The sequence below is a fragment of the Palaemon carinicauda genome, chromosome 12 (genome assembly GCF_036898095.1).
Source record: "Palaemon carinicauda isolate YSFRI2023 chromosome 12, ASM3689809v2, whole genome shotgun sequence".
Lineage (NCBI taxonomy): Eukaryota > Metazoa > Arthropoda > Malacostraca > Decapoda > Palaemonidae > Palaemon > Palaemon carinicauda.
Genome location: NC_090736.1, coordinates 145,514,660 through 145,529,748, shown reverse-complemented (window position 1 = coordinate 145,529,748; position 15,089 = coordinate 145,514,660). Strand labels below are relative to the sequence as shown.

Genomic DNA, 15,089 nt, shown 5'->3' with positions numbered 1-15,089 from the left:
GCCTACATACAAGTGTTCATGCATGATTTATTAGTGATCCTAGACTAAGTTATGAAGATAGTGGCATTATTATTTTACAATACTTTTGACAGTGATGCAAATGTTTTCGCCTTCAGGGACCATATAGGGGATAGGCTAGTCAGTGATTCTTTCTAGCCTAACCTAATATTAGGACCCCTATATGCTTCCTTCATCCCCTGCCTTGGCATTCCCTCTATTTAGCCTTGATCCCTTTTCTGAGTAAAGGGATTAATTGTCTAATAGAGTATATATCGCCTCTCTGTCCTCCCTAAAGGAATGAACCCCCTTTAGGGCTGCGTCTGAGAGTGAGGTTAGGCTAGCCTACCTCTATGGCTAGGATAGTCTATGACTTTCCTGCGATAGCGATATGTCTTCTTCCTTGCCTAGTTCAGGACTTTTAGCCCTGTTCTAGGTCGGGTTAGGAAGGTTTCTCTGTTCCATGCTGAAACTGTACTCTTGCACCGTTTTAGCCGATCAGCCTGATCTTAGGTTAGGGAGTGTCCTCCCTTCCCTTAGTGGCCGCTCTGGTACAGAAACCCTTCCTGGGAAGACTTCTCTCTTCTCCCTCCCCATCTATCTCTTGTATAGCCTAGCCTATGCTTAGGTTAGTTTATACTCATCTGTCCCCTGTCCTACAACTCCTCCTTAGGGTGGAAAGTAGGGCTACCCGAGCTTCCTTGTGCAGTCCACTCTGGTACATATACCTTCATAGTGTCCTATAAGGTTAGTTACTAGTATAGTTCTGCATATGGGAGTCTCCCCCCCCCCTCTTGGGTGTTCCCTAGCCCTCCCTTGGGCTACCTAGCTCCCGGTCCCTAGTGACCCCTGCTCATGGATGTTAGAGCCTGCCTCTATCATGGGTACACCCCCTCAGGGAGGGGGAGGGATGTCTGGAACCCTGACGGTACTTCCTGCATCCCTTTCCCCCCTCCCCCTGTCTCTCTATCTATCCGGGTGCCGGTCTCTTGCCGCCCCTACTGTCGGCAATACCTGCCTCCTACTTGGTGACTTCCCTACCCTTGCCGCCAGCCCCCCGTGTACCGAGGGACTGCCGGCTGCCGCCGGCTACTACCGGCGGCTCTCCTACTCCTATCTAATCGTCCGCTTGCCGGTCGATCACCGGAGTGCCGGCATATACTGCCGGCAACCCGATACTGCCTTTACCATCCTTATCCCAGTCACCAACCTGGCATCCTCCGACTGCCGGAGCCGCCGCTTCCTGCCGGCGTGCCGCCGTTGTGCCGGCGGCCGCCATCCTGGTATTTAACTGACTTTGAAAATTGTCTGTTCTAATGCCAGAATCTATGCTGGAGCGAGCTCCGGCATGCCGGCGGCCCGGAGGTGTCAAGAATACTTGCACCCCCTTACTGTAGCTATCATAAGACTAGGATAGCCCTATATCGCAAACAGATAAGCTGCTTCTGCTATTAAGATCAGTACCTAGTACTGCTCTATTAGTGATCATGCTGTCTCTTTGCATTCTTCTAATTCCAGCATGCTATGTGCATCTTAGCATGGCTGGTTGCCAGAAGCAGTTACCCTTTAATGAGGCCTTCTGGCTCTTAACTGGGAACCGAATGAATTCGATCCCAATCTTGTCCTTGGTTTTCCATGGAGTTCCAAAATACTGGGAATTCTAGGAAACTATATCCAATGATCTCGGTCATTTGGATTATCCAAGGACCAAGCTTATGGTAACCAGCCGGGCGAGATGCATGGAGCATGTTCTCCTTTACTGTTTTCATTCTCTATGCATCACACCTTCTTTAAGTTAAAATTAATGATTAATATTAACTTAGTTTAAGAGCCATTCTTATGACTCCCCCATACTCATTTTCTCTTTCTTCCACAGGAGGAGCAGATGAAGTGTGACTTCGCCTTCTGCGCTGTGAAACGCCCGCAGTTTTACGGGCATACGGCTTGCAGGACTCACGCCCCTTGTGCAGACAAGAAAGGGGATTTGAAGTTTTGGAATCCACTGGATTGTACGGTCTGCCAGGCCCACCTAGTTGAGGCCTTCCATAACCCTCCCTCAGCGGAGGTTAGAGACATTTCTCGTGAAAAGCTGCGCAAGTGGGTGCGTGGCTTTCAGAAAAATGCTACTGGACCGTACCTGGCCACCGAAGAACTGAGGTCCCTGTTGTTCCCTAAGGCCTCCCCTGACTCAGTGGTACCAAAAGATGCGATCCCCACTGTCCAAATTACGGTGGAACCTGATGTGGTCATGGCTCAGTCCATGCACGAGTGTCGTTTAGATTCCGAGGATGATGAACAGATCTCAGACGTCTCGGAAGACACGGAGAAGACGCTTATGGCTCAAGGAGCCGAAGAGGACGAAGACAAGGTGGAGTACACCGAGTCGGAGCTTGGAGCTGCTCCCTCGTCCATCCCTCCTCCTACTCCTACACCGACGGAAATGTCCATTCCGTCTACCTCCTCGACTCCGGATCCTTCTTCTTCTACCCAAGAACTGATCCGGCTGATTAGAGCCGTCATGGACGACAGGCTGAAGGAGAACCAGGAGTCCATCAGGTCGATGATTGGATCCAGAGAACCGAAGAAGATTTCGGTCAAGGATCTCCCCGCTTGCTCTCATGCCAACCCGTGGAGGTATGCAGAGCATATGGTTATTGCGACCGGCAGGATCTTTGTTAGTGACAAGATCGGCACGGTCCCGTTGGAAGATGTGGAGTTCTTCCCAAGCTTTGAGGCCTACCCGGACTGTTACGTCCGGCTTCGTTCCGAACCTGCCTCGAAGGAAGAGACCGAACCTAAAGAAGAGATAGTGTTCGATCTCACAAAGGCCCAGGCTATGCTAGCCTCCGCATTTAAGAGTAGGGGCTTTACCTGCTCTAAGCTTCCGGCTTTGAGCAAGAAGCATCCTACGTACGTTGCACCTGACACTGCGGTTCTTCCTTTCTTGGAAAAGGCCTTAGCTGCATGCCTTAAAGCGGCGGAAGAAGGGAAACCCTGCCCTGCACTGGAGGAGTGCAGACCCTTCTCCATCGTGACCCCCCCTGACGCTCGACACTGGAAAGATGTTCAGCATACTTTCGTCGTGGGAAGGCTCGATCCTGACGTCGCCGGACGTCAGTTTAATGAAGACCTCCCTAAGCTCAACGATCACCTCCTTCGCCGGGAACAAGACACGAAGGAGAGGCTTGCGGCATCTCTTTCTCATCAAGTCCAACTGGAAGTGATGGCCTGTGACACTAGAGTACCAGATCACTACATGGTACTATCCAAATCCCACTTACTGACAGTAATGAAGGACTTGTACCACTTCATAAAGGCTCGAAGAGCCTGTCGTGAATTCGTGTTTGCCGGTGCCACCGTGAAACACGAACCCCGGAGGCTGATTTCCTCCAACATCTGGGGAAAGCACCTGTTTCCTTCTGACCTTGTCAAGGAAATAACTGACAGAGCCGCCACGGAGAATAGGAACCTTCTCCACAAGTGGGGCATGTCCAGAAAAAGGAAACCCTCTCAGGACGATGGACCTCAGCCTAAGAGGAAACCTCAAAAGCCAAAACCCCAGCAACGTCAGCAACGACGTCAGTTTCCGGGACCCGCTACCTCCCAAGTGGTTGCCCAACCACAACAGACCTTTCAATTGGTCCCCCAACCGGTGTTGTCACAGTCACCGGTCTTCACCCCTGCCTTTGAGCAACCATCCACTACCTTTCATGCCAAAGGTAGAGGCTCGTTCAGGGGTGCAAGCAGAGACGCATCTCGCCGTCCCTCCAGAGGTAGAGGAGGAAAGGGAGCTAGCGGCCGAGGCAACAAGTCCTCGGGACACCAGAAGCAATGAAGTGCTTCCGGTGGGAGGAAGACTCCGCCAATTCCAGGATCGTTGGACCTTCGATCCCTGGGCACACAGCATCATCAAGAACGGTCTAGGCTGGAGTTGGACGCAACCACCCCCAATCTTCCAGCAGTTCTTCCAGCAATCGACCCCCCTTCTGGAAGAATATGTTCTAGACCTCTTGAACAAGAAGGTGATAAGGAAGGTAAAGTCCACCAGGTTCCAAGGGAGACTGTTTTGCGTTCCCAAGAAGGACTCAGACAAACTCAGAGTCATTCTGGACTTATCCCCCCTCAACAAGTTCATAGAGAACAACAAATTCAAGATGCTGACGCTTCAACAAATAAGGACCCTTCTGCCTCAAGGTTCCTACACGGTCTCTATAGACCTGGCGGATGCCTATTGGCACATTCCAATGAACCATCACGCTTCCTCCTACCTAGGATTTCGACTCCAAAGGAAAAGCTACGCCTTCCGGGCCATGCCATTCGGCCTCAATGTGGCCCCTCGGATCTTCACAAAACTGGCGGATGCCATAGTACAACAGCTCCGCCTAAGAAACGTCCAGGTGATGGCCTACCTCGACGATTGGCTAGTCTGGGCTCCATCGCCCGAAGAGTGTGCAAAGTCTTGCAACGAAGTTACCCAGTACCTAGAACACCTGGGATTCAAGATCAACGAGAAGAAATCTCGCCTCTCTCCAGCTCAGAAGTTTCAGTGGTTGGGAATCCACTGGAATCTTCAGTCACACCGCCTTTCCATCCCCCAGAAGAAAAGGAAGGAAATAGCAGGGTCTGTCAAGCGACTACTGAAATCCAAACGCATTTCAAGACGACAGCAGGAACGAGTTTTAGGCTCTCTACAATTCGCCTCAGTGACAAACCCAGTGCTTCGTGCACAGCTAAAGGATGCCGCGGGAGTCTGGAGACGCTCGGCATCCATCGCTCGAAGAGACCTCAAGAGACGGCTTCCAAACAGACTTCGACGCCTCCTAAAGCCGTGGTCGGAAGCAAAGGCCCTGAAAAGGTCCATTCCTCTCCAACACCCTCCTCCATCACTCAACATCCACACGGATGCCTCACTGGAAGGCTGGGGAGGTCACTCCCACCTGAAACAGGCTCAAGGGACCTGGTCTCCACTATTCAAGACGTTCCACATAAACATCTTGGAGGCCATGGCGGTCCTTCTAACTCTGAAGAAGTTATCCCCGCCGCCCTCGATCCACATCCGTCTAACCCTAGACAACTCGGTGGTAGTTCGTTGTCTCAATCGCCAAGGCTCAAGATCGCCCCAGATAAATCAGGTGCTTCTCCCAATCTTCCGTCTGGCGGAGAAGAAGAAGTGGCACCTGTCTGCAGTTCACCTACAAGGATTCCGCAATGTGACAGCGGATGCTCTATCTCGGACAAACCCGATAGAGTCGGAATGGTCTCTAGACGCAAGATCGTTCTCCTTCATCTCTCACCAAGTCCCAGAACTTCAGATAGATCTCTTTGCAACGAGCGACAACAATCAACTTCCTCTGTACGTAGCCCCGTACGAGGACCCCAAAGCAGAAGCGGTGGACGCCATGTCACTGGACTGGAACAGGTGGTCCAAGATATACCTGTTCCCTCCCACCAACCTTCTGTTGAAAGTCCTCTCCAAACTGAGAACCTTCAAAGGGACAGCGGCCCTAGTGGCTCCCAAGTGGCCCCGGAGCAACTGGTACCCCCTGGTCCTGGAGCTGCAGCCCAAGCTGATCCCTCTCCCGGGCCCAGTTCTCTCTCAACAAGTACAGAAGTCGACTGTCTTCGCTTCATCATCGAAAATCAAGGACCTTCATCTCATGATTTTCTCTCCCTTGCCGCAAAGAAGAGGTTTGGGATCTCGAAGAAAAGTCTAGACTTCCTAGAGGAATACAAGACCGAATCCACGAGACGGCAATATGAATCATCCTGGAGGAAATGGGTCTCCTTTGTCAAGGCAAAAAATCCTAAAGAAATCACCATTGATTTCTGTATGTCCTTCTTCATTCACCTTCATGGACAAGGATTAGCAGCCAATACGATTTCAACCTGCAAATCGGCCTTGGCTAGACCAATTCTATATGCTTTCCAAATTGATCTGTCCAACGACATCTTTAACAAATTACCAAAAGCATGTGCTCGCCTACGTCCAGCACCCCCTCCGAAACCGATCTCCTGGTCACTAGACAAGGTACTCCATTTCGCCTCCAACTTGGACAACGATTCATGCCCCCTCAAGGATCTGACTCAGAAAGTTATATTTTTATTTGCTCTCGCTTCGGGAGCTCGAGTCAGCGAAATAGTGGCATTATCAAGAGAAGAGGGACACATCCTGTTTACCGATTCAGGAGAAGTGACCCTCTCCCCTGATCCGTCGTTTCTCGCTAAAAACGAATTACCCACCAAAAGATGGGGCCCTTGGAGAATATGCCCCCTGAAGGAGGATGTCTCTCTATGTCCAGTAGAGAGTCTCAAGGTCTATCTTCGCAGAACTTCGAACTTTGGTGGAGGCCAACTCTTCAAAGGAGAAACATCGGGCAGCGACCTGTCACTGAAACAATTAAGAGCGAAAATCACCTACTTCATTCGCAGAGCGGATCCGAACAGTACACCCGCTGGTCATGATCCTAGAAAAGTGGCATCTTCTCTGAACTTCTTTCAGAGCATGGACTTTGAAAGCCTTAAAAACTTTACGGGCTGGAAGTCCTCGCGAGTTTTCTTTAAACATTATGCGAAACAAGTGCACGAAGTCAAACATTTTGTGGTAGCCGCAGGTAGTGTTATGAAACCTGCACCTAACTCTGCGTAGAACAGTGAGTTACTTGGGACTCTAACTCTTCGGGTGCCTATGTTGACCCTCGAGCGATTCATAGTGATGTCTAAAAACACTTAGTGCTTTTATAACTGTTCTTATCCCAGGTGAAATGTCATAGTGTCACACAAGTGCCGCATGCCTTGAGCATGATGTGTTGTTTAAAGACTTGCGTTCCTCGAGAACGAGTACCTACTAATCCTGAAATTCCTTTTCAGATTCAAGAGCAAGCCTTTATTTCTATGTACATTATTATTACTGTAAATGAACTTTACTTTTGCTGTAAATTATTTAATTTCTGCATTGCGAAATAAAATTTCTATTTTATTACTTATGCGTCTCTTTCAGCTCCTACCTACTATGAAATACATACTGTCATAGTTTTATTTATTCCTCCTTTCTTATGGTCATGAAGAATTTAAGATGTCTAATCCTAAATTATATTCACCCTGTCTCAGTAAGGTTCCTACGCGAAAACTTACTTCTGATAACCAAGAGATGAACTCTATACACAGTGCCCAACCACCACTGGTCTAATTCAGAATGTTCCTATACAAATATCAAACATTCTGCTTCATCTCTAAGTTCTTCAAGTTCTTCTGTCAGGATGAATAGCCCTTCAATACCACTTTGACGTCGGCATAGCCCATGGGAACTTCCTACCAAAGGGGGGCAGGATACTTCGTTCCTATGGTTCTTTACCTAAGATTACTTTGCTGTTTTGTCAATGCCTAGGCACTTAACACTGGGGGAAAAATCTACCACGATACATTGATTCTCTGGTACTCTTCCATCAGGACGCCATGGCTTGAGCCCAAAAAACGGATTTTGAGCGAAGCGAAAAATCTATTTTTGGGTGAGATAGCCATGGCGTCCTGATGGACCCTCCCTACTACTTCGTCCAGTTTTGTTCCCACCCTACACAATTGTATCATGGTGATGGGCAGCAACTGGCTTCAGGATGAAGACGGGCGTGACGTCATCAGAGCAATGGCGTCCGTTTGTTTACGTCTCGAGTATCAGTAGTAGCCACGAGTGAGATTAGCTGTGGAACGGCTCCCAGCTATTCTCAGTCCTTACACACCGAAGCATTAACTCTGTTCGGGGTGAAGATAGCTATGTGGCACGTTCAGACATGCGTGTCCCCTGTTGTATTACGATGTCTTAAAGGGAAACCTTTGAGATACTCGCTCCAGAAGTTAGAATTCTGTGATAACCTGTGGTTAAATTCTCTGGGAATATCTTAGTAGTCTTATACCCAAGGAAGCTACCAAACAGGAACCTTCCATCAGGACGCCATGGCTATCTCACCCAAAAATAGATTTTTCGCTTCGCTCAAAATCCGTTTTTTTGACGAAATATAATTGGGCTCTTCTCTTAGGTGCGAAATCAAGAGAGAAAGAGAGAGAGAGATAGAGACGGAGGGAGAGAGAGGAGAGAAAACGTTCCGTTCAAGCGGGTAACGTTGTTCTCGAGTTACTCTCGTCCCTAGTCTCTGTACGGGGAGGAAGGATAAAACGTTTTTAGTTTTTTATTCTCGTCCCCAGGCTATGTGCGGTGAGAGATTGAAAACGTAGTTTATAGGAACTAGTGTTTAGTCTCTTTCCCAGCCACTGATTTTTTTATCTTAAAATATGTTTTCTGTTTTTTGCTGGTATTAATGAGCTTGCATTATACGACTGATTTCGCAATTACTACCTTTTAATGAAGGGTAGAATTGCGTGTTTCAGGTAGAAATCAGTAAAAGTTTCGATTTCAGTGAAATAAGTGCAAAACAATAAATCGAAGTGATAAAGTGATATGCGCAAAGTGTTACAGTGTTGCGTCCGAGGGTTCGTCTGTTCGTGCCTGTCGTTCACCTAGTCCGGGACCTCTTGCATGCTCCCAAGCCCAGGGGAGAAGTAATGTCAAACGACTTAAGGGTTCGAGAGGCCTTGATCAACGAACAGACGTTTTCCCTCTATGGTATCGGGTGTATCTTACCAAGATCTCCCCTACCATAAGACGAGAGAGACGTTGTTTCTCCTCGTCATCCGAAGGCTTTTCGCATAAGAAACCTGTCACAAGGTTTCGAAGCCCTTAAGCGAAAGTCAGTCCTTTCAGGACAGGTCCAGCGTCCTGGTTACAGCCATTAGGACAGCTCTGACCCTATGCAGTCATCGGATAACTGCTCGCCGCCTAACAAAAGCGTAACACAGACTCCGAGAGTCTTTTTTGTTGGCAAAGTGTTGCGGTCACAGACGTTACCCTCGTCTCTTACCACAACCATTTCCATTGATCCTTAATGGGTTGTATGGCAAGACATGCAGTATATGCTTGCCTCCCTTATGGAAGACTATTCTGCCGATTAGTCCGTTGAGTCTAGCCGTTTATCTCATCGATATCCTGGCTTTCAGCCAACCTAACGTTCCTTTGTGCTTACTGTTGACGTTGGCGTAGCTAAGTCACGTCAGTCAGGTTGTTTAGAACCACACTCGATGCGGTCTCGTGTGGTTTTTCAGCCGCATTTGGACGTTAGGCCACTTGCTGATGCTCCTGTTGACGTTCAAGACGTTCACTAACAATCGGAGTTGACTTGTTTGCGTCAACCTCCGCATTCTAGAGTTGTTTTGACTGCTCAGTCTAGGCAGTCAAAGCAGTCTCGAGTGGACGCTGTGCGTCCTCACGCACCTGTTGTGGTTGACAGTTCAGTTGTTGACAGTTCACAGACTGTCAAGCAGTTACATGACGTTGCGTTCTGGTCCGCTACTAACGCACCAGTGAGTGTGGACTCTGCTTGTAAAGCATTGCCACCACGGTAGGTCTCTCCCTTGCTTGAGACTCAGCTTTTATCGGACAAGGTTCCTGTAGATGAGGAAGTTGCTGTTCCCCCTCCTACTGATATTCCCTTGAGGACTCTGTCAGATGGAGAGGAGCCTAAAGCTGCTTAGCCCCCTATGGACTTTAATTAAATCATGATGATTTTTTTAAGGATCTTTGTCCGGATTTTTTTGTAACTGCTGCTCCTCGTTCGCCTAAACGTCAGAGCTTACACTAGGCCTAGCTACTTCAAAGCCGTTGTTTTTAAGCTAGTGCTCTCTCGCTCTCCTAGAGAGCTTTACGTTGGCTAGGCGACTGGTTTTTCACCAGGAGGAGTTTGGGGGATACAGCCTTTGCTTTCCCTTCTTTTAAACTGGCTTATAGAGCGAGAGTCTGATATGACACGAGAGAAGTTCTCGGCTTGGGAGTTCATGCCTCTGCCCAGATAGACTTCTCAAATCTCGTAGACTCTCCCTGGCGCCTGGCCAGGAGACGCTCCAAGTTTTTTACAGGTCAACTTCACAGCTGTTTTCGAGCCTTTGAAGTTTTGCTGTACAATTATGTCATGCATAAACAAGGCTTTCAGGGATGGAAAGCGGTACCGCCTCAGTCGCTAACCCTTTCTGTGGCCGCACCTGCTCCCGTAGACCCTATATGGGCTTTGCTGCAAGACATGCAGTCCAAGCTTGCGTTCTTGATAGAGGACTTTAATGCGGAGAAGGTTGCTACCGAACCTTCTGGCCAACAACCTTCCAACCGGTCAGTTGTGCGCCCTGTTGACGCTGAGGTAACCTACTCGCGTCTGCCAGTTGAGGTGGTTCCTCCACCGATGCGACCCAGTGTGGGTTGCCAGCCGCACGTTGTCGTTAAGCGACGCTCGGAGGTGGTTGTTGACGTTCAGGACGTTCAACAACCAGCAGAGGTGACTTGTTTTGACGCAGTGCGTCAACCTCAGCAACCCGGTAGGGTGTTAACTGCACAACCCAGACGGTCTAAACAGTCTCGGGTTGACGCTGTGCTTCCTTGCGCACCCATGGTTGTTGACAGTTCACAGACTGTGCAGCAGTTCCATGATGTTGCGTCCGGCTCCGTCACGCATGCACCAGTGCGACCGGACTCAGCGAGCCAGACGTTGCCCACTCCGTTGCCGTTTCCTCATCAGTTTTCGGATGAGGAACTATCTGATGAGGACGTTACTGAACAACAAGACGATCAGCCCCCAGAATAGATCAAGCCTTGCTATCCATCCAGAAGATGCTAAAGAAGGAACGCTGCTCAGTCAGGCTGTGGATGAGTCTGGTAGGGACACTCTCATCCGTGGAACAATTTGTGTCACTAGGAAGACTACACCTCCGTCCTCTTCATACCATCTAGCTTTTCACTGGAAAAAGGACAAGATGCTAGAAGCGGTCTCGATCCCAGTTTCCGAAAAGATAAAGTCTTGTCTGACTTGGTGGAAGGACAATATCAACCTAAGAGAGGGTCTTCCTCTGGCTGTTCAGACTCCCAACCACGTTCTCTTCTCGGACGCATCGGACGTGGGCTGGGGCGCGACACTAGACGGTCGGGAATGCTCAGGACTGTGGAACTCGAGTCAGAGGAGCATGCCTATCAACTGCAAAGAGCTGTTGGCAGTACATCTGGCCTTGAAAAGCTTCAAGTCTCTCCTTCGAGGCAAAGTGGTGGAAGTTAACTCGGACAACACCACGGCCTTGGCGTACATCTCCAAACAAGGAGGTACCCACTCACTGACGTTGTACGAGATCGCAAGGGACCTGCTCATCTGGTCAAAAGGTCAAGACATCTCCCTAGTAACGAGGTTCATCCAAGGCGACTTGAACGTCATAGCAGATTGTCTCAGTCGGAAAGGGCAAGTAATTCCAACCGAATGGACCCTCCACAAGGATGTGTGCAAGAGACTTTGGGCCACTTAGGGTAAACCATCCATAGATCTCTTTGCAACCTCGCTGACCAAGAGGCTTCCAATCTATTGCTCTCCAGTCCCGGACCCAGCAGCTTTCCTCCTAGATTGGTCACATCTGAATCTCTACGCATTCCCACCGGTCAAGATTGTCAACAAGGTACTGCAGAAGTTCGCCTCTCACGAAGGGACAAGGTTGACGTTAGTTGCTTCCCTCTGGCTCGCGAGAGAATGGTTCACCGAGATACTGCGATGGTTAGTAGACGTTCCCAGTAGTCTTCCTCTAAGGGTAGACCTTCTACGTCAGCCACACGTAAAGAAGGTACTCCAAAGCCTCCACGCTCTTCGTCTGACTGCCTTCAGACTATCGAAAGACTCTCGAGAGCTAGAGGCTTTTCGAAGGAAGCAGCCAGTGCGATTGCTAGAGCAAGGAGAGCGTCTTCCATTAGAGTCTACCAATCGAAGTGGGAAGTCTTCCGAGACTGGTGCAAGTCAGTTTCTGTATCCTCGACCAGTACCTCTGTAGCTCAAATAGCTGTTTTTCTCTTATACCTGAGAAAAGGACGATCCCTTTCAGCTCCCACTATCAAGGGCTACAGAAGCATGTTGGCATCGGTCTTCCGGCATAGAGGCTTAGATCTTTCCAAACATAAAGATCTGCAAGACCTCCTTAAGTCTTTTGAGACCACCAAGGAGCGTCGTTTGGCTACCCCTGGATGGAATTTAGACGTGGTACTAAGATTCTTCATGTCAGACAGGTTGGAGCCGTTACAATCAGCCTCCCTGAAAAATCTCACTCTTAAGACTCTTTTCCTGGTATGCTTAGCCTCGGCTAAAAGAGTCAGTGAGATTCATGCCTTCAGCAAGAACATCGGATTTTCGTCAGAAAAAGCCACTTGTTCGCTGCAACTTGGTTTTCTAGCCAAAAATGAGCTGCCTTCTCGGCCTTGGCCTAAATCTTTCGATATCCCCAGCTTATCGGAGATCGTAGGCAATGAACTAGAAAGAGTCTTATGCCCTGTTAGAGCTCTTAAGTTCTATTTAAAGCGTACTTAACCTTTACGAGGCCAATCTGAAGCTTTATGGTGTTCAGTTAAGAAACCATCCTTGCCTATGTCAAAGAATGCTTGGTCAGACTTTATCAGATTGTTAATACGAGAAGCTCATTCACATCTGAGTGAGGAAGACCAAACTTTGCTTAAGGTGAAGACGCACGAAGTTAGAGCTGTAACAACTTCCGTGGCCTTTAAGCAAAATATATCTCTGCAAAGTATAATGGACGCAACCTATTGGAGAAGCAAGTCAGTGTTCGCGTCATTTTACTTGAAAGATGTCCAGTCTCTTTACAAGAACTGCTACACACTGGGACCATTCGTAGCAGCGAGTGCAGTAGTGGGTGAGGGCTCAACCACTACAATTCCCTAATTCCTTATCCTTTTAATCTGTCTCTAGAAATGTTTTTTTTTTATGGGTTGTCCGGAAGGCTAAGAAGCCTTTTGCATCCTGGTTGATTTGGCGGGTGGTCAAAGTCATTTCTTGAGAGCGCTTAGATTAGGGGTTTGATGAGGTCCTGTTGTATGGGTTGCAACCCTTAATACTTCAGATCCTAGGGGTCGATCAGCATCCTAAGAGGATCGCGAGGCTCCGTAAGGAAGACGTACTTAAAAGGCAGAGTAATTGTTCAAGTCGACTTCCTTACCAGGTACCTATTTATTTTGTTTTTGTTATTTTGATAACTTCTAAAATGAAATAAAAAAACTCTTAGCTCATAAAAGTGTAAACATATACTACTGGTCTCTACCCACCATCCTGGGTGTGAATCAGCTATATATTCACCGGCTAAGTTAAATATTGAAAAATGTTATTTTGATTATAAAATAAATTTTTGAATATACTTACCCGGTGAATATAAATTAAATGACCCTCCCTTCCTCCCCAATAGAGACGCAGTGGGACGAGGAGAAAATTGAGTCTTTGTTTACATGAGAGCTGGGTATCTGGTCGACAGATGGCGCTGTTGGGCACACCCGCAACCTGTGTAGCGATCGCTGGCGAGTTTTTCCGTAGAGTTGTCTGTCGAGCAACAGAGTTGCAGCTATATATTCACCGGGTAAGTATATTCAAAAATTTATTTTATAATCAAAATAACATTTTATTATTTTGTTCATGGGTACAGCATTACATTATCTACTTATCTATTGTTGAATTTCAAAATTTTGTATTCACCTGACATCTTTATGGAAAATAATAGCTCCTTTTTTCCCAACAGATAGTAATGAAATTCATCATTTTTGATCCCACAATTTTAAGAAAAGTGTTTCAGCATCTCAAAGTTGCATGGTAGAAATGCGTGTCACAACAGAAGGCGATCCTCGGCAAGCAAATGCATAAGGTGTAGATATTATAGGACTATACCTATGATTTTGGTAAGTGAAAGAATAATGGGGCATTGAGTAGAGCGCAGACCTCTGCCCTGCCAGCTTATTTCTTGACCTTTTCCTCGATCTTAACCTTGATCCTAACATGAATTAATTGACGTGGATTTTTGTACACAAATATGAACCAAGTTTGAACTTTCTGTGACAATGATGTACAACCTTATTGATGATTACGTAAATTGGACATTTTGCTTGACCGTGACCTTGACCTTTAACCTTGATCTTCCAAAATATGACAAATTCGGAGATAATTTGTATTTTTCCTAACCATACAAACCTTTGCTATTTACATTGGGTTTACCTTTTAGCGTTGCTGAAATGACGAGCCAATAGTTTTTAACGAGGGTTAATTACCCCCGCGCTAGTTAGCGTGGGTAGGTGAAGGGATAGCTTGCTACCCCTCCCCCCCACACACCGGTGATTTGCTTCACTTCACTTAGAGGTAGGACTTGACTTGGGGGCCAGGGCTGGCGGGCAAATATGTGTAAATAGCTAAGGTTTGTATGGTTAGGAAAAATACAAATTATCTCCGAATTTGTCATTTGTTCCGTAACCGAAATACAAAGCACGCTATTTACATGGGGTGACTTACCCCTTAGGAAGGGTGGAAAGTCCCCAGCCTTACTGACTTTGACTTTGTCCGGGGACTCCATCCCTCAGTGATTAGCACTTGAGAGAAGGAGCCCCTGCTCTTCACAAGTTCCTTGCTTCGCTAGGAACGAGTGGCCTACATAAGTTGTGTGTGGAGGAAAGTGTGACTCGTCGTATGAAGTTGACCTTGAGACCTTTAGATAGGAATCTAGGATAGGATGTTCCCAATACCACCTCGTCAGGGTATGGGGGATGCAACAGTATTAAGCTTAATACTAGGAGCACAAGGAACCATGGGTTACCTGTAGAGGTCGAGGTCAGCTATGCAAGGACCAGGATGCTGCTTCCCCAAGAGAGGGGAGAATGAAGAAAGAAGTAAGGGTCAGACATACTCTTTCATTCACGCAGACTAAAACCGGGTAACAACGCCCTCAACCTACTGCTACTTGTCCATAAAGGAGCCTAAGGTTAGACCAGCTGTTGTGCAGCCACCACAGGGCCGATAGAAAACGTATCGAGGCTCCTGTGGGTCACGGCTTGCAGGTAGTGGGCTGTAAAGGTCGTCTGACGCTTCCAGACCCCAGCTTGAAGCACCTGCGTCACAGAGAAGTTTCTCTTGAAGGCCAGGGACGTAGCAACACCCCTGACATCGTGTGGCCTAGGGCAACGTGATGGAGGAGGGTCTGGATTCAAG

The 15,089-nt window shown here is 47.9% G+C and overlaps 1 long non-coding RNA gene across 2 annotated transcripts in view; it reads left to right on the top strand.

Annotated features, from left to right (window-relative positions):
* The window catches only part of LOC137650679 (uncharacterized), a 136,444-nt gene that overhangs the window by 63,338 nt on the left and 58,017 nt on the right, over positions 1–15,089 (top strand). For both annotated transcript variants that reach the window (XR_011046047.1, XR_011046048.1), the window contains one exon: positions 13,636–13,792. This is a non-coding gene — a long non-coding RNA (uncharacterized lncRNA). The remainder of the gene's footprint in view (positions 1–13,635; positions 13,793–15,089) is intronic.